Here is an 18,750-nt window from a genome sequence, read left to right on the forward strand (position 1 = left end):
TCTCCATCCTTGTCCATTGGTCTGGCTACCAGTCCATGCTACTCTGTTTCTTCCTGTGTGGCTCTGGGCAAATTACTTAGCCTCTCTGTGCTTCCGATTCCTTATCTGAAAATGGGCATAACTGCACCCACCAGGTGAGCCGTGGAAAGCCCCATGGTAACCACTCGGTTGCTTCTTGTGCCACTGCTGGATGCAGGACAGGAGGTGCCCTTTGGGAGGGGCTTTGGGGAAGAGAATGGACGGAAGTCTCACCTTCCTCTCGAGAAAGTTAAGGCACATGCACAGAGTCACGTTGCTGGTTGTTGAGGCTCCCAGCTCTACCTTCTTCTCCTCTTGAAGAACAGCTCACTGTGTCAGTCAGCCATACTGGTCCCAGTTGGGGAAATCAAGGCCTGGAGGGGTAGCTGGTGCAGCTGCAGTGGGGCTCACTCTCAGGATGGTTCTGGGCACTGTTTTCTGGATCTTGCTAGTGGTGCTGGCTGGAGGGTGGCACAAACCAGCTTTTTGAAGGCCAGGGTTCAAGTCTCCCTCTGTAACCGTAGGGAGTCTGTTCCTCCTGGGCCTCAGTTTCCTCTTCTGTCAGATGGGAGACCATGGGGTATACCCCCACGGTAACTCTGACTGAAGCAGGTTGGGGCATGGCTTTTCATGCTTTGTGCTGACAGAAGATGGCCAGTGTGGGCAAACGAGGTGCAGTTTCTGGCTAAGGCCATTCCTGGAGGTGCACTCAAGGTGGGGGATACAGAAGGGACCTGAGGGGAATGCGCCAGCTCTAACCCCGTCCCCCATCTTTTGAATGGGCTCTGCTGCGGCCTTGGCATGCTGGGGTGGGATGAAGCGCAGGGCAGGTCCTGACTCCTACTCAGCTACACACCTTTTCTCAGAATACCTGAGCCCACGGAGGCCCAGCGTTGTCTCTCCCACCACTTGGTTAATGGGTCGTTTGCTTTTCCATGTGCCAAGGGTGCATCTCTTAAGCTGGCATGGTGGGGCAGAGGCTGAGGAGAGAAAGTGGGCTAGGATTGGTGACTGGACTCTTACTGTAGGCTGCCCTTCCGTGAGCCTCAGGTTCCTTATGTCAGCTGGGCCTAATGATGCATTCAGTGAAATCAGCTTTTGAAAGGCATAAACTAGGGATGGCAAACTCAGATGCCCACAGAGCTAGGGCCCTGGAAGGTGTGCATCTGGTCCCAGCAAGGCAATAGGGTGCAGTGGGGCCTGTGGTAAACTCCAGGGCTCAGGGTCTGCCTGATGGCATCAAACTGGGATTTGTATCAATACTGAGCTGGCCAACAAAACTGATCCGCAGGCTGCATTTGGAGCTGCCAGCTTGCCCCAGAAGGCAAACTCTACAAATGGGTTAGCTGGGGGGTATTTAACTCTCCTTTACATAATAACAAGGGCTAACATTTATAGAGGGCTTGCTCTGTACCAGGAGGGAGCTAAGAACTTTACTGGAATTATCTTGTTTGATCCTCACACCAGCCCCCAGGCTGGCAGGATGCAATTGCAATTCCTACTTTGTAGATAAGGCAATTAAACCAGAGAGGTTAAGTTAGAGCCCAAGGTCACACAGCTGTGGTGGAGAGAGCAGGGTTTACTCTTGGACCTTCTGATTCCTTATCTGGGGGTTTTCCCTCCAGCCTCATTGGGGCAGGGTGGAGGGAGGAAGGGCAGACCCACTTGGCAGGAAAACACGAGAATCTGCAGCTTTTCCTTTCTCTCATAGAGGAAGCTGTGGAGGGAGGAGAAACAAAATTAAACAAATGAAGGGTGTTGTGGAGCTGAGGAAGAATAACTTATTTTTTATGAGCTTGTTAACATTTGTGAAGTTAAGTAAGCAGAAATTTATGCCCTTGATTTGCATTTGCATGCATTAAAGGGAAGGCTGCCTGGGCCCAGGCACAGGAACTACATTTCCTGTAGTCACAGGAAATCTCCCAGGGCAGCTGCCCCTCTCTCACATTAAGTAGGTCCTACGATGGAGGGTTTGTTTGGGCTGTTCGGATGATTTCTTCAGATCCAGCTGCAGGTGTTTCCTGATGTCCCACTGTGTGCGTCGTGCTAGCCGCCTGCGGCTGTGGCTCCCCTTGCTGTGTCTGGGAGAAGCGGACCTGGAAGCCATCAGAGCAGCTGGGTCTTCAGTTCAGAGTCTGAATGTTCTAGAAAATGTTTCTAGAAGCTTCCCCTGGGGCCTCAGAAAGTGCAGGAGGCCCAAAGACCACCCGCTTTGCTGCCCAACAGCTGTGGGATCTGAAACATGTTGTTTCCGGGCCTCAATTTCCCTGGGCTTCAGTTTCCTCATCTGTAAAATGACGTTGCTTATCTGAGATGACAGGGGCTTGTGGGGGTGGCATGCCCCCTTTGCTAGTTGACCTAGCTCTGTGGGGACGCTTTGTTTCCGATGGGCCTGAGAACGGGATGATCCGTCCTCTAGGAGGGCCTTACTGGACACCCCTCCCCGGCCTGGGCCACCTTGTCTGGCAGCCCTGCAGCTCCCCACGTTCCTCCTGCAATTACTGGTCTCCTGCACGACTCCCTTCCAGCTGTGAGCTTCCTCAAGGCAATGCCACGTCTGTCCTGGTCACCGTGGATGCCCGCATCTGCCCCATGGCTTGAGAATTAGTATTATTAAATGAATGACTGAGAGAAATACTTAACCTCAGCCTCGGTTTGTACTCCTTTGGAATTAAAAGTCCCTTTTAGGTGTGTAGCGACTTATGATTTTGAAAGCACTTTTGGGCTGATGCCATCCGTCATTTGATCTCTATTTTTAGATTGCCCTGCAAAGAAGGCAAGGCAAGGACTGTGGTCTGCAGTTACAGATGGGGAAACAGAGGTCCAGGCAGAGCATGGGATTTGAACCCAGCACTCTCTCACTCACTGATGCAATTGTTCCAGGAGACTTTTGAACTCCTGTACTGTGGTAGGTATTGGAGATCTTAGGGAGTGTAAAATGGGGTCCTGCCCTCCAGGGGCTTACAGGCTGCACTCAACAGGCAGGCGCAGGAGGGTCAGGGTCGGGAGCTGCAAAGTGAAGAAAGGAAGTCAGGAAAGGCTGGGGATTTTATTCCCACCCAATGAGAATCAGCAGACAGGGAAGGGTGGTGGCAGGGAGGAAGGTGACAGTCACTATGGTAGTTCAGGTGAGCGGAGGAGGTGGGGAGAAGGGGCCAGATTCCTGCTGGTGTTGGCTAATGAGCTTGTTCCTCTGCCTCCAGGAGCTCAGGGAAGGCTCTGGAGGGAAGAAGTAGGTTATTTTGCAGACAGTTCTAAAGCATCTGGTGTGGGCCAAGCATTGTGCAAAGTGCTGGGGACCTGGTGGTGAAGGAGAACAGTCCCTGCTGTCAGGGATCCCACAGCCAATGGGGAAGGTAGACTAGGGTGATTGATGCCTGGTTGGGCTGGAGGGCTTCCTGTAGGAGGTGGCCGTGAGTCAATGGTGAGGAGTGTCATTCATGAGGTGAGGGTGGGGCAGGAGGGCACACCAGGTCCTGGGAGTTTCAAGTGGAAAGGTATGAGTTCAGAGAAAGGCGAGAAGTTTACGTGCTAGGGCCCAGGAGTCCGGAAGGAGGGAGAGCTTATGACCAGGCCACGAGGAGTCAGCTCAGGAGTCAGGCCAGGAGGAGACTGGACTGTGTGTCTTCCAGCAACAGGGGGACACTGGCCATTTAGAAACGGGTGTGGATGATGTGTTTCAGGATAGGGTACGGAGTGGGAAGAACGGAGGAATGAATTGGGGAAGGGAGTTCTTGGAGGCGCTGTTCTAGACTTGGGCTAGAGGGATGGGAAGCTGGTGGTGGTAAAGATGGGGGTTGAGCGAGGGGCCCAAGTAAGGGAGGAATCAAGGAGGCCCAGTGCCAGGGTGGTGGGGGGGCATGTGTGTGCACGTGCGTGCATGCATGTATGCGTATGTGCGTGTGTGTGCACGGGGAGGGGGGCGTTTGTTCTGACAGTGTCCTCATTACAGGAGGGTGTTGGAGGGCAGATTTGCAGAGGCAGGGCCAAGTTGGATCATGAGACGTCTTGAATGCTGGGATAAAGACTGGGGAAGCTCCGAGCAGGGCAGGGACCCACGAGCCTACTTGTGCTTTGGGAAGTTTTCTCTGGCAACATTGTGGAGGCAGGGTGGTGGGGGGGTTGGGCTCCTGTCCGCTGCACCTGTGGGGGCAGTGTTAATGGGAGGTGGCAAAGCCACGGACAGGAGGGAGGGTGGCAGAGCACAGGGAAGCCTGTGGACGGGTGGCGTTTGATCAGGGTGGCAGAGGGTCGGGAGGGTTGGGCTCTGTGGAGGTGGAAGGGAGGACACAGCAGGGGCTGAAATGGAGATGGGGGAGGCCAGTCTAGTCAGGATGCCTTTGAAGGATTAAAGGGAAGATCTAAGCTGAGGAAGAATCTCATTAGTGAGGACCCACCCCAGGCCTGCTACCCAGTGCTCTGTGCCCGGCTGCACACGTACATCTGCGTGACTTTGGGCAGGTCCTCTGACCCCGGGTCCTTCATTTTGTTGTCTGTAAAATGGGGATACTTAGAACTTGCCTCTTGGGGTGTTGTTGTGAGGATTAGATGAGGTAATCCACCAACAGCCAGGCCTGGGTGATGCTCCCTAGTTATGGGCCGTGGTCATTGCAATCTCGTTGAACCCCCAGGGCAGGCCTGCAGGGCAGCTTCCCATTCTCAGGGACAGATGAGGAATCTGCTCAGAGAAGTTGTTCAGCCTGCCAGAGGCCACACAGCTGGAGTACAGAACAAGGGTCTGACTCCAAGTTCTTTGGAGACCCAAATGTGGTGCTCTCTCCTCGGTGCTCACGGCCTCCAGGAACACCTAAAATGCCCAGCCCAAGATGCTCCATAAACGTCCCCCTCCTCCTGCTTTGAAGGCTCCCAGATCCGGTGCAAGGAGAGTGGGCAGGAGTTCGGTTCTGATCCTTAGCTCAGCCTCCAGCAACCGTGAGACCCCAGTTCAGCTGCTTGCCTTCCAAGTCTCAGTCTCCTCATCTGTAAAAGGGTCTTCAGGTGCCCAGATAAGGGCTGCTGGCCCAGGTGAGGCTCCTGGGATGGCCTCCATTCATGTTCCCCTGATTTCTCTACACCTGCCTGATCACACTGCCCTGGACAGGCTGAGGCCAGGGTAGGCGCAGGAGACGCAGCATGGTCACAGCAGTAATAATGACAAAAGACTGGGAGGCCCTGTTGTCACCAGGTTAATAATGAGCCCGTTCAGTGTGGGGAAGTAGGTGGGTGGTGGCAGAGGGCCTCTGGGAATTACATGCCCGGGGGGCTGTGGTGAACTTTTGCTTTTCTAATTCCCCACACCCACCCCAGGCCTCCTGCTGGCACTGGGAGCATAGAAGGGCACATGGTGCCCTCTTGGCCCTCAGGAAGGGAAATGGTGACTGTTTGGCGGGGAGTGGAATGCCATTTGTTGCTGGTGAATGTGAAGGTGCTGTGAAGTAGTGAAGCCAGACTAGGGTTCCGGGCAGACTTCCTAGAGGAGGTGATGCCTGAGCTGAAGCCGGTAGGGGTTCACAGGGTTGGTGGCAATTGGCAGGGAGAGGGAATGATGTATATCAGTGCAGGGGTGGGCAATCTGATGTGGGCAGGGAATGTGAGGAGGGCCGTGGCTGGGGCAGGAGGTGGGGATGGTGTGGGCCCACTTCACAGAAATTTCAAATGCCGGCGAGGAACTTGACCTCTGTCCCTGGGCTGCAGGGAGCCCTGGAAAGATCTTGAGCAGGAGAGGCAGCATCAGAGCTGCCCTCTGGAAGTCTCCTTCTGGCCGCTGTACAGAGGAGCTGGAGGAGACGGAGGCCACCGTAGGCAACTGGCGAATGATGAGGGTAGCCTGTCCTGGTGAGGGGGGGAGCAAAGGATAATGTGGGAGACTTTTAAGGACAGAAGTGGCAGACTTGGTGGCCGGTTTAGTCATCGTCTTCTGGTGGGAAGGGAAGGAGTTGAGTATGAAGCTGAGATCTATGGCCTAAGTAGGCAGGGGTGGTGGTAACCTTGATCAAGAGGAGACCTGTGGGCAGGCGTGGGCTTGGGCCAGCAGGTGACCTGGACCTGGGCCATCTGAGAGCACCCATGGAGGCATCCAGCAGGCAAAGACCAGGATCTGGGCGACCAGGGGCATGAGGTCACCCAGGTGTAGGTAGGTTCAGGACGTGCCCAGAGGAGCAACAGTGTTTAGGGGGCCAGGGCAGGAAGCGGCGCCCTGGAAGGAGATGGGGTGCGGCTGCGAGGCTTTGGGCAAGGCCCTTACCTTCTCCGGCCTCAGTTTCTTTATGTTACATGACAGGGGCCTGGATGTGCTAAGGGAAGTGCCATCTCTAACCTTCTCTAAAGTACCCCAGAGCGTCCCAAGCTGGACTAAGTAAAGTGTACTGGGGTGGGTCCCCACATACAGAAGCTTTGATACCGGGGCATGGAAATGTGTGTGCTAACGGAGTCTGCTTGGCCAGACTTACTTGGCACCTGCTGCATGCTGGCCCGCGTTGGGGGCTGGGACAGAGGGGCCACTCTGCCATGGTCCTCACACTGGATGTGCAATGAGGAAGCACCCAGAAGGCCACGTGTGCTACCTCACGCTGAGCAACCCCAATCTATGACAATTTGATACTTTAGAAGAGAAATTAGAGACCGGTTATTTATTTTACAAAATAATTCACAGGAGGGTTTCCTTAAATAGCAAAAATCGCCAGTGGGTGTGCGTTGGGTTTCCGTTTTCCCGAGTCCCCTACTAGCCTATGAGTTCCTCGTTCATTTTTGTCTCTCCTGCAATGTGCCAGGAATCCTAGGATTAGATGGGGAGTGCAGCCCCTCTGGGGATTTCCAGCCCCCCTGGGTGACAGCAGGCCCTCAAAGGTGCCAAGCCCTCCCAGTTAATCATCAGCTTTGGTGCCTGGGGATTAGCCACACCCTCCGCCTCTCTTCTGGCCTCTGTTGACTTTGTGTTGCTCTTGGTGACAGCAGGCAGGGGCTTGTATCCTGTTTGTACCCAACCCTGAATGAGCTCCCTGTCCCTTCCCACCGTGGGTTTCCCAGTCCTTGCTGGTCCCCTGCAGGCCAGAGACGAGTTTTGCCAGCCTGGAGCCTGACGCATGCGTAGTAGGCCCACAGGCGTGCCGATAATGTGCCACTGCTGAAGGGTTCCCCAGGTGTCTCATCTACCCCCTGACAGATGGAAGCCAGGTCCCTGAAAGGGAAGGACCTTGTCAAGTCCTGCTGCCACGAAGCCAGTGTGGTGGAGGAGCCAGCAAAGGTGACGCCTCTCACCCAGAGCTCTGTGGCTGTGGGAGGGCCTGGGAAGAAGATTTGAGTGAGCTGGAGGGGCGGAATAGCTTCATGGCTCCATCTCGGTGTGTCTCAGGCTCTTCCACTTCCCAGCTGTGTGTCCTTGGGCAAGTGACTTCACTCTAAGCCTCAGTTTCCTCACATCTCCAGTGAGTGTAATAGTGTCCATCTCACAGGGCTGTGGAGAGCCTTGGGTGAGTTAATTAATGTAAAGCGCTTATTGGGGTCTGGCAGGCTAAGGTTAGTGCTCGGTGTGTGGGAGCTGATCACAGGGCTCGAGTCCCGGCCCCACCACTTACCAACAGGGAGTCCACTTTCCGGGCCTCGGTTTCTTCGTTTGGGAAACGGGTCTGATGACCTTCACCGTGTCATTCTGTTAGGTGTGGGGGCTATGTCTGCACACAGAAAGAGACTGGCAAGGTCTTCATTATCTTCATTATGGTCTACCAGGTTCCCTGTTGGCATCGACCACAGCCCTGTGGGTTTGCTGCCTTGACTTGACAGGATTGTTGTGCTGACTGCGCCGGGGCTGGAGCTGCAGCAGGGAGCACACGGTGCTGGCCAGGTGTTCCCGATGTTGTGGGAAAACAGACGCCTACCACGGGGTCATACAAGAATGGCGACAGTCCCTGTGGAGAAGGGGGAGCCGTCTTGTGGGCAAAGCAGGAGGGAGGGTCTTGAATGGGCGGCTGTGTCAGGCCTCATGGGCCTTGACCTTCAAGAGGATTTCTGGCTTCAGTCTGGGAGCCATGGAAGCTTCTAGAAGGGCTTTAAGAGCAAGGTCTTCAGTGAGTCCTTCAGAGAGATGGCATTTTGAGAGGCTGTCCGACACCTGAGCAGAGGGGAGGCGAAGATGCCTGGAGGTGCTGAGAGGCAGTGGTTTCTGTACAGACAAGAGCCATGAGGTGTGAGCCCTGGACAGGTGTTGGGTAGATTGGAGATGAAGGACAAGGCAGGAGGCAGAGTCAGGTGTGATTCAGACGATGGGACCGAGGCACAGAGAGGTTTGGTAATGAGTCCACAGTCACATAGCTAGTGGGTCTGGGAGTGAAGCCTCAGGCCTGGTCATTGCAGGAAGCGGCGGCTCGGCCTGCTATCATTGGCAGCCGTGAGCGCCCCTGCGCACAGACGCCGTGGAGTGGAGGTGGAAGGCAGGTCAGAGGTAGCAGGGAGATGCCAGCAGTGGCCTCCTCACGCTTCATTCGTGGGCTCTGCTCAGCGCCAGGCATAATGAAGATGGATCAGGTCATCTGTCAGAGCACGGGGGATCTGTTTTGTCTTGGCTCCAGCTCCAGTAGGCCGGGATGGGCACATAGAGGAACCATCAGGGAAGCATGGAGCCGGGACAAGACAGCAGCCGGGGGTCTTACCTCCAGGTGTCATATGTGATGGTGAAGAGTTCAGGACCCCAAGTAAGAGAGGCCTAGTTTACAGCTGGCACTAGCATTTCCTGGGGAGATGACCTGGACCTCACTGGCCTTGGTTTTCCCATCTGTAAAGTGGAGGTTGTTCTAAGAAGGATAGGAAAGTACAGGACTTAGCACAGGCTTGGGACATGGTACCTGCTCAGGAAATGCTGGGTGCTATTATTATTATTGCTGTCGCTGTTGTTGTATTGCAGCTGGAGTCCACCTTTGCTTTTGCTGGCTGTGGGGTTAGTGGTCTCTCTGATTTGGGACATGTCATGGTCTGCCAAGCAATTGGGGATAGACAATGTCCTCAAGATGATGGGTGTGTGCCAGGGCCCAAGGCCCACTGGCTGCAAAGCCCAGGCCCAGGTGTGAGTAGAGGCTGCAGTGGGGGAAGATTGCGAAAACTAGAGAGAGGACAGGCTCCTGTTTCATGGAGAACAGAGGGTTATGTGAATCTAAGAAAGACACATAAGTGTAGGGAAGGGACCCAGGAGTCTGCCGAAGGACAGGACAGGGCCGACTTAGATGAGCCTGGGCTGTCCTTAGATACTGTCCTTTGCCTGATTTTACCAGGTAAACATGCAGGAGGCCCAGAGAGGGTGAGGGCCTGGCTCAAGGTCACACAGCAGTTGGCGCTGGGAGCAGACCTACTGGCTTGGGGGCCTGGTAGCTGCCCCCCTCTGTGAAAGAGGGATGTGATCATTTATCAGGGGAGTTTAATAATGAATGAAGGCAGCAGGCCCGAAGTAATAAGAGGCTCTGTATTAATTCGGTAGTTAATGAATATGCAGGTGTGTCTGAATGATTAATGGGGCTCCTGAAGGCTTTGGAAAGGAGTGTGTGAGCTTCTGATGCTGCTGGAAATATGAATATTGCATACATCTGGGAAGTCGCATAAACCGAGGAGCAGGTGGACCTTAATGAATCAGAGGACTCTAGCACCACAAAGGGCACAGGCACTCGGGGGCACATATTCAGTGTTGTGGCTTAGTGCTCTCATTTCTTCCTGTGTGATCTTGAACAAGTCACTTACCTTCTCTGAGCCTCAATTTCCCCATCTGCAGAATGGGCATAAAAATAGTACCTGGTTCCTAGTATCCTGTGGATGAAATGTGTGAAAAGCCCTTAGCATAGGGGCAGGCACAGTGCAAGCATCTGATAACTGTCATAACCTTTCTAGAAAGGAGGGCAGAGAAGAGGTTGAGGAAGGCCAAGGAAAGTACAACAGTAACAAATTCCCTTCAATACGGACAACACTTTACAGTTTGTAAGGGGGGGATATTTCTTATCAGTCTATCCCTTTGCTCCTTGCAGCAGCTGCGTGGGGTAGGGCAGAGGAGATGGGTCCTGGGGAAGCTGGAGCTTAAAGGGGGCTGGTCACTGCCAAGTCACCCAGCCAGGAGGGGCAGAGTCAGGCCTGGGCGCAAGTCTACACCCCTTGCCTGTGAATCTCAGAGGGGCTGGAGGTGGAAGTGCTAGGGAGCAGGAGAGTCCCTCTGTGCACTTACCGGGAAGGGCCTTCAAAGTATTTGTTGGGCCTGGGACCCAGGTCACCTCTCGGAGCCTCAGTTTCTCTACCTGTCATGTGAGGGTCTGTCTGCCACTCAGGGCTCTTTCGAGGCTTTGATGAGAGAATGGGATGCTGACCCCTCACCTGTGCCCGGCCTTTGGGGAGTCCCAGACTCTGCAAACGTCATCCCTGTCATGCTTAGAGTATCTGTACTGGGAGTTTGTATGCACCAGCCCTTTCTCGTTCTGGGGAGCTGTGGGTGCTGGGCCACTTTGTAGCTTTGGGTCCTTGGGTACATTCCTTAGCGTCTCTCAGCCTCAGTTTCCTCATCTTTCAAGTGGGGGTAACAATATGGCTATTGTGTATTGAGTGTGCACGTCTGGCACACAGTTGGTGCTGGGTAAAGTGAGATCTTCCCTCCTCCTTCTCCCCACCCCCAGCCGATGTCACAGCTCTGCTCACAGGCACCCTATTTTATGCCCCCATGGTATCTCATTCATCCTTTCAGCCCATGAACATTTATGGAGTGCCTCCTGGGTGTCGTGTTGGGCCCTGGGTTTACAGGGAGAGTGAGACTGTCCTCACGGTCCCTGTCCAGGCAGAAGGCAGGTGTGAAGCCAGGGTTCCTGATGCAAGCTGGGCTGGGCCACAGGAGCCAGAGGACAGCCAGACCCCGATGTGGGCAGGGGAAGCCGAGAGGTGTTTGTTTATCTTGCTGTCTTCCCCACTAGAGCTCCCACCCAGGCGAGACTCTGTCTTTTGGCTGGGGGTCCTCAGCTCCCAGCGGGAGATGCTCAAAGAATGGCTGTTGGAATGAATGAGGCAGTGAATGAGTGAATAGCTGGCAGCTAGGCCCCTTTCCCTGACTCTCCCAGGCTCCAGGCCAGCGAGTAGAAGCACATCCAAGCTCCTCCCTTAGCTGTCCCAGGTGGACCCAGGGCGGGGCGAGCTTGTCTTGCGTCCTGCTCTTTTCCTCCTCAGGTCTTCGGCCAGGGCGCCCAGGGCCTCCCCCATGTCAGCCTGGCTGGGTCAGGGTGCTCTAGATTGTCGGGTGAGGAACTTGATCTGTCATGGTCATGGTGTAGGTTGCTGTTGATAGAGAAGGAAACCGAGGCCCAGGGGCGAGGGCTGTGGGTCAGGGCGGGGGTTCCAGCCCCTGCTGGGCTGTCCCTCGGGCGTGGCCCTGGTGTGTCCGGCCTGGCTGTGTATTTATAGTCTTTGCTGATCTATATTAACACTGGGGCTGGCCCAGGCCTTTGCAGCCCACAGATCTCAGGATGGCTTTGAACCCTCTGGGGGCTGTTGAATCAGAGCTTACCCCCATGGGGAAGGGAGAATGTGGCTTCTCTCCTTTCCCTTGACAGCCCTGGAGCACACGCTGGGCGCTTTGCCTAGAGAACTGTCGCCCTCCGCGCCTGGGCTGGATGACCCTTTGGTGAGCTCGAAGTCTTTGTCTGGGCTTTGTTATCATGCCTCGCTTCCCTCCAGCTTTGCAGGGAGACCCTGTATACAGCAGGCATCCAGCAAGCGCACGGGCTGCGTGGGCCTCAGGCAAGCCGCCCCCTTCTCCAAGCTTCAGTTTCCTTATCTGTAGAATTGGCCATAACTCCCACCCGACTCTGTGTGTCAGGCTCTGAGTACTCAGTGCTTGAGTCACTGGTTATACGCCTCATGTGTCTTCTGGTCCTCATCACAGGCAGTCCTCAGAGCCCCTAGGGACTCGAGGGTCATCACTGGACCCATGAGGCCACTGAGGCCCTAGGGACGGTCTGACTTGCCAGGGTCATGCTGCCCGTTGGGACAGAATTTGGACTCGTCTAAGTCCGAATGTTCCAGCTTCCCAGATCCTATCTCCTTCCCAGGGCCCTAGGGGTCCTTGGAGGGCTGGACTCCTCACCTACCAGCTTGGTTCCCACCTCCGTCGCCATGGGAACAGCTCCACTAACTCTATGCTTCTCTTACAGAGCAGAGACGACTGGCTGCCCTGAGCGCAATTCAATTCAACAGACATTTACTGAGTGCCTACTATGCGCCAGGCCTTAGGCTAGGCACTGGGGTGGGGGGAGCAGAGAGGAAGATGGAGGTTCTGTCCTCAGGTAGCTCTGGGCTGGAGGGCATGGAGAAGACAGGCAAGGGCTGAACAACAGCTCAGAGCCAGGAAAGAAGCCACCTGTAGGGCTGGAAGCAACAGAGATACCTGGGTTCAAGGGCATCCCTGGAGAGCTGCTATCCCTCATCTGTGCCTCAGTTTACCCATCTGTAAAACGGGGGGAGGAGAGGTGGAGTGAGACAATCTCTAGGATCCTTCCAGGATTCCATGGGGATGGAATCGGGATGGGGGCAGAGCAGGGAGGCTGTCACTCTCCCTGCAGAGAAGAAATCTCTAAAGGCTTCTTGGAGGAGGAGGCATGAGGTCTGGGAGGAGGTGGGGTGGGGGGAAGGGTGGGAATGGCACCCTAGACTCAGGAACAGCATGAGCAAAGGCCCAGAGGACATGCAGATGGGCAACCCTGCAACTCTGTAGGTTGTGAAGGGATGTTGTGGGGTATGAGCTTAGGAGGGTGGGTGGGATCCATGTGGAGGGGCTACACTTTGGGGTTTGAGCTCTATTCTGCAGGCTGTTGAGCATGGAGAGTCAGGAGCAGATGATCCTGCTTGGTGCTGCCCCCATCTCCTCCCCTCTCTCCCTGGGACACACTTCAGGGTCACACTCCCGTAGAACCTTGTGGCTGGATAGTGGCTGCACCACACTAGGCACTTTACACATTAGTCCCCATTGCAACCCTAATAAATGAGCATAACTGGGCCCGCTTCACAAATGAGGACACCAAGGCTGAGACGGAGAAGCTTTTAGCCCAAGGTCATGATCTGACCCCCAAGTCCCCCATGCTTCTCCCACTAGCGCTGAGAGGGTTCTCTGTCCTATGTGACATCTCCCATCCTAGGAAGCCCCCAAGATCTGAGGAGTGCCTGCCAAGGGCACTGCAGTTGGGTTTGGAGGTGTTGGCAGGATGGGCTTCTTCTAAGACCTGAGTTTCTGCCCCCACAGTGACCCTTTGAGATGGGGCTCCTTCCCACTTTACAGATGAGCAGACTGAGGCCCTGGGAGGCATGTGGCTAGTCCAAAGCTGAGGCATAACAGCCTGGGTAGGGAGTCCCATCTCCTTATCAATTCTTATCTCAGGTTCAAGTCCCCTGAGATCTGTGCAGAAGCTGACCCCCATAGCCCACCCCAGGGAGTGGAAAAGACTGGCATTGGAATCACAGACCTGAGTTCAAATCCTGATTTTGTCTTGTACAAATGGTGTGATCTTGAGCAAGTCATTAATTACTCTGAGCTTGGTTTCCTTATCCATAAATGGAGAGAGCAGGCTTCTTTCATTCAGTCATTAACAAATATGTAATAAGCACCTACTGGGTGCCTGATGCTGGGACTCTAATGGAGAATCCAGCCCTTTGCTCGGAGAAATCAGTCGAAGGATAAAAGCAGCACTTATGATGCCAGTTGTGATGAAGGAAGCCCAGGGGGGCTGTGGGAACTAACAGGAGGGACCCCAACCAGACTATTTTAGTTGGTGGAGGGAGGCAGGAGGGCGTGAGAGGAGAGCACGGGCCAGCAATGCAGGACCCCATGGGCTGGACTTCAGATGTCTGTTGTGGGCATTTTCCCAGATCAGTAGGGAGCCAATGAAGGCTTATGAATAGGATCGTGCCATGCTCAGATTTTAGGTTTTAGAACTTGCTCATCCTCTGCAGGGTGGAGGACGGATTGAAGGGGTGGTAAGATTGGAGGCATAGAGACCAGTGAGGAAGCTGATTGAGAAATTTATCTGGGGTGAGGGAGGAGAGTGGAGCAGAGAAGGAGTAGTGGGAGGGTGCGCAAAAGACCTTCAGGTGTGGGGAGCTGGGCAGTTGTGGATGTTTGTGCAGGTCAGGGAACAGGGACAGAAGCAATGGTGGGGAATGGGTGGACAGTGAGAGGTAAGTCCAGTCGTGGGCGTGGCAGAGTTGAGTTTGAGGTGCCAGGGAGGAGGCGGCTGGGATGTGGTGCTTGGGCTTGGTCAGCACAGAGAAGTTGATAAAAGAAGCCTTGGGAGGGGCTGAGGTGCTGGGTGGGGCTGCTGGAAGAGGAGAGCAGAGGGCTGGGACCAGGACCTCCGGAAGGCAAAGGAGCTGGAGGGGAAGCACCCTGGGAGGTAGGAGGAAAGCTGGTGTGTAGCTTCTGGCTCAAGAGTGGGAGTGGTCCCAGGAGCAAGGTGTCAGGACCTAGGTCTGCAGGAGATAACCCAAGTCACTCGTGTCAGGCATTTTGCTTAGTGCCAGGTGCACAGCAGGGGCCCAGGAAGGTCAATTCCCACCTATCTCTTCACTGGAAGCCAGACTGGTTGGGAAGGAGGGAAAGGGGAAAAAACATTTGCATACATAACAAGGCTGGAGTGAAAGAGAGAGAAAGAGGGAGCAGGAGATGAAAAGAAATCACCATACGCCAGGATCTTGTTATTCAACCCAATTTTCAAAGGACCACAGCTGTCGCACTGAGATAATCTGTTAATTATAACAGCCATTGTGCTTCGCAGGCAATGGCAGAGAAACCGAGGCTGGGGACCAGGTTGAAGGCAGGGGGTGGGAGCAGGCCTTTGGGAGGTTGGACCTATGAGAGGAGGCAGGGACCGGCTAAGAGAAGTGTGTTGCCCTCAAGACTGAAAGGAAGACACTGTCAGGGGTCAAGCCTCATCCGTTTTTCACTGCCATTGCTACATGTGACTGATAAGCCACAGTAACCATAACAGAAGCAGTCAACTTGACTGAGCACTTACTATGTGCCCGACCCTGCTCTGTAGCTATTCACTCTACCACCCTCTGAGGCAGTGCCCGTCTAGTCCCATTTGACAGAAAAGGAGACTGAGACTCAGAGGTAAGAAGTGGCTTGCCAGGGCCATGCTGTTGGTTCAGTGGCAGAGCCGGGATTTGAGCTGAATCCCGGAGCCCTTCCAGGAGAACGTTAGGGAGGGCTGGTCTCTGCGGATTGTCCACACCGACGTGGTGGCCACTCATCCCGAGCCATGGTTTCTGTGCAGCCAGCCGTCATGGGGTGGTCCTCCCCCAGGCATTTCCGGGGCTCCTCTTCAGGGACAGAGCTTCCTTGTTCTCAGATGCCACAGCTGCAGGCCTCTGCGGGCTCCCCCACCTGCTCCAGAGAAACTAGTCTCAGCACCAGGAGAGGGACCCCGTGTGACCGCCTTGTTTGGGGTTGTGATGGGCTGTGGCCCTGGGAGGGGTTCTCAGCCTGGCCCCGGTGGTCTATGGGCCCTGGGTGCTGGGGCCTGGAGAAGCAGTGGGGAGGACAGGCAGGAGTCCCAGGTGAGCAGAGAGAAGGGAACCTGAAGTCTGTGGGGAGGCCATTCCAGAATCCCCAGAGCCCTTTGCTGCAAGCCCTGCTCTGGGATGTGGCTTCAGCTGCAGAGGCCCTAGACCTCCTGGGGTCCACGCCAGCCTTGACGGGAATCTCAGCCCAGGATGGCTGGCAGTGTTTGATGGGGGTGATAATTGTATTTGGCAGTGAGTAACCCCCTAGCTCCAACGGGAGCCCCAAACTTGACCCAGCAACACAAGTAGCATTGTTGAAGAGCCAGGGCCCCACAAGCATTGCCTGAAGAGACAGGCAAATGTGGAGGCCATCTGGGTGCTCCCCTGGCTTGGGGTGCCCATCCCAGTGGGCCTGCTTGGAGCCAAATGGGTGGAGGTTGTGGACAGGTCAGGGCGCCTTGAAGTTCAATAGAACTGGTGACCACCGAGGCCGAGACTCAGTAGGTGTTTAGGACCAAGGAATTGTAGATACAGTGTAGAACTCTTGAGCCCCAGACTCATAATCAGAGACCCAGAGCCCCCGAACCAGGCAGGCAGGGATGATGGTACCTTTGGGTCCCAGACTGGGAGGCTCATGGAGTCTCCCACACAGGCTGGGATTCTAATTGTCCCCACTCTGGGGTTCCCTCTGTTGCTGGCCTCAAAAACTCCAGTGCCCAGTGAGAACCTCAGCTAGAGAGCCAGGGAGGAGGATGGGTCCACCTGGGCTTGGGACACCTGCTCTGTTCCTGATGAGATGCAGACTCTGGGCAGCCACGTCTCCCAGGGTTTTCAGTGGATTCCAGAAATGGGGATTTTAAAAATAAAATCTTCCCAAGTTTTCAATTTTGGCAAGTAATTCAAAATTTTTTTTAAAATGGCTGTCCAAATGAAACAGGATTCTACAGCATCTCTTGACCAGAGCCTGATCCCACAGAGGGTCAAAGCCACTGTGTAGCTGTTATGAGACCTCAGTTTCCACCTCTGTAAAGTGGGAATAGTAATAGTACCAATTTATAAAGTTGTGCCAAGGATCAAATGAATTAATGCGAGAAGTGCTTAGACCCAGCCTGTATAAGCCCAAGACTGTTTTCATCTTGCCCCAGGCTGTGCGTCCCTCTCCCACAGGCTGCCTCTGAGTGGGCCTCACTCTGTGTCACCCGGAGCCTCTGCTTCTCCTGGTGGCTCCCTAATATGCTACTCTGCCTTGGGACAGCCCTGAGGACATTGGAAGTCAGGGAAATATTCACCCCTTGGGTCCCTAGAAGAGGAGCAGGTGGAAGATGCAGAGCCAGGAGGGTGGGCCTAGCTGGCGCCTAGTACATAGTAGGTGCTCCATAAATGTTTATTGAATGAATGAATGGAGGCCATGCAGGCAGAGGCAGCCGCGCGTGCACAGGCACTGGTGAAAGAGCGGGTCCAGTGGAGACTGGTGAGTAGTGCCCGGGGCTACAGCTGAGCGGGGCCTGGGGTTTACTGGAGCCAAGGCCAAGGCCAAAAGGGACCAGGTGCGGGAGGCAGGGGCCAGGTTGGGGTGTCAGGGACCAGGTGGAGTGTCGGGTCAGGTCGGGGAGGCAGGGGCCAGGTGGGGGGGGTCGGGATGATACGTGGGAAAGGCAGGGACCAGGTGCAGGGGCGGGGGAGGGTGGTAGGAGTCAGATGAAGAAGGCAGGGGCCAGGTGGGGGGTCAGGGACCAGGTGGGAGAGTGGAGTCAGGTAGGGGACAGGGGTCAGGTGGGGGAGGCAGTCATCTGAATAGCCTGGAGGATTCTGGGAAAGCCAGAGATGACCCCTGGGGTGGGACTAGGAAATGGACTTTTAATACAGGTCATCCTTGCCTGAGGGCAGGAGGGGGGTGGGGTGGGTGCTAGGTTTCTTTGGGCTGGGGAGTGGGGTTCCAGGGAGTGGTCTGTGTTAGCTGGGCCTTCTATGAAGAGCTGCCCATAGAACCAGTGTTGGGGCCACTCGTGTCAGGCTGCTAGGTGGTTTCCCAAGGCCAGGCCTTTTGGTAAACACCCTTCTATCCTCCTGCCGACCTCCTTCCACTAAGGCCTAGACACAGCGGAGGTGCTAATGACAGATGTGACAACCCTGGGAGCAGGGGAGGCCCAGAGACCTGTTGAGCTCATGGGGAATGACACAGAGGGCTTTGGGTTGGCTCCTGTAAACCAGAGACACGTGTGTGGACAGCTCTTCTTCCCTGAACAGATGAGGAAACTGAGGCCCAGAGGGGTAAGGCACTGACCTAAGGTCACACAGTGAGCCAGCCGTCAATGTGTCGTAACTGCCTATAACACTGCAAACTAGCCCAATCCCCTTTCCAGGCCAAGGTTACTGGACTCGGAGCTGAGTGCCTAGTACATCGAGGCCTTGCAAACCCAATTACGTCTCCCATAACTGTCAGCTGTTGCTGCTGTTGAGGTGATGGTGTTCTTATTAAGCTCTTTTGGGTAAGTTGGAGGCAGGGCGTATCTGTCTGCTAACATGCTGGGCACATAGTAGGTGTGCAGTAAATACATGTGGGTGTGTAAGGAATATGGGTGAGAGCATAGCTGGTTGGACAGTGTGCCCCACCTGCCTCAGGGGTGAGCTGTGGGCCTGGTCCCTGTTTCCATGTGACACGGGTGTGGCTGCAGCCAGGGCCTGCTTGCCCAGTGCAGGTTGGCACAGAGCTGGGAGGGGTGCTGGGCACTGAGGGGCAGAAGCCAGCTCCCCCGAGCTGTGGAGAAGCTAGCACGAAGGGCTGAGACTAACAAGACGTGATTGAATGGGGGTGGATGGAAACCCTGCACCTCGGGTGAAACCCAAAAAGAGGACGTTCTGAGGGCATTGGAGCTGCCTGACAGTATGTGTGAAGGGGGTTTGGCCAGCATCTGCGGGAGGACGACGTGAGGACACAACCCTGGTATATACTCACGCTGCCCTAACAAGCATGGTGCCGAATCAAGGGAGGCAGAGGGCCCCTGGTGCCCATCAGTGCTCAGACCACGCTGGCACTGATGCTTGGCACCAGGTGACACATTTTAGGAAGGACCTTGACAGCAAGCATGACCTTGGGCAGCTGGGCCCAAGGGTGGGAGACTTGGCATCACGGAGTAGGAAGCAGGGAGGATTTGAGGCCGTCCAGCAGGGGCACAAGATAACAGATGAACAAATATGAAAAGAGGCTTTGAGGGGGGCTGTTGGCTG

At 55.1% G+C, this 18,750-nt stretch overlaps 1 protein-coding gene across 12 annotated transcripts in view; it reads left to right on the plus strand.

Annotated features, from left to right (window-relative positions):
* ELFN2 (extracellular leucine rich repeat and fibronectin type III domain containing 2) overlaps positions 1-18,750 on the plus strand; it is a 55,414-nt gene that overhangs the window by 22,434 nt on the left and 14,230 nt on the right. For 2 of the 12 annotated variants that reach the window (XM_081059501.1, XM_081059510.1), the window contains exon 1: positions 12,802-16,993. The exons of 8 other annotated variants lie outside the window; for them this stretch is intronic. The gene's annotated coding sequence lies outside the window, so the exon portion shown is untranslated. Of the gene's footprint in view, positions 1-12,179; positions 12,615-12,801; positions 16,994-17,885; positions 18,012-18,750 lie in introns of those variants that run through there. 2 more of the 12 variants (XM_081059502.1, XR_013993998.1) reach the window with 2 other exon arrangements.

Source organism: Rhinolophus hipposideros, assembly GCF_964194185.1.
Source record: "Rhinolophus hipposideros genome assembly, chromosome: 9".
NCBI classification, from domain to species: domain Eukaryota; kingdom Metazoa; phylum Chordata; class Mammalia; order Chiroptera; family Rhinolophidae; genus Rhinolophus; species Rhinolophus hipposideros.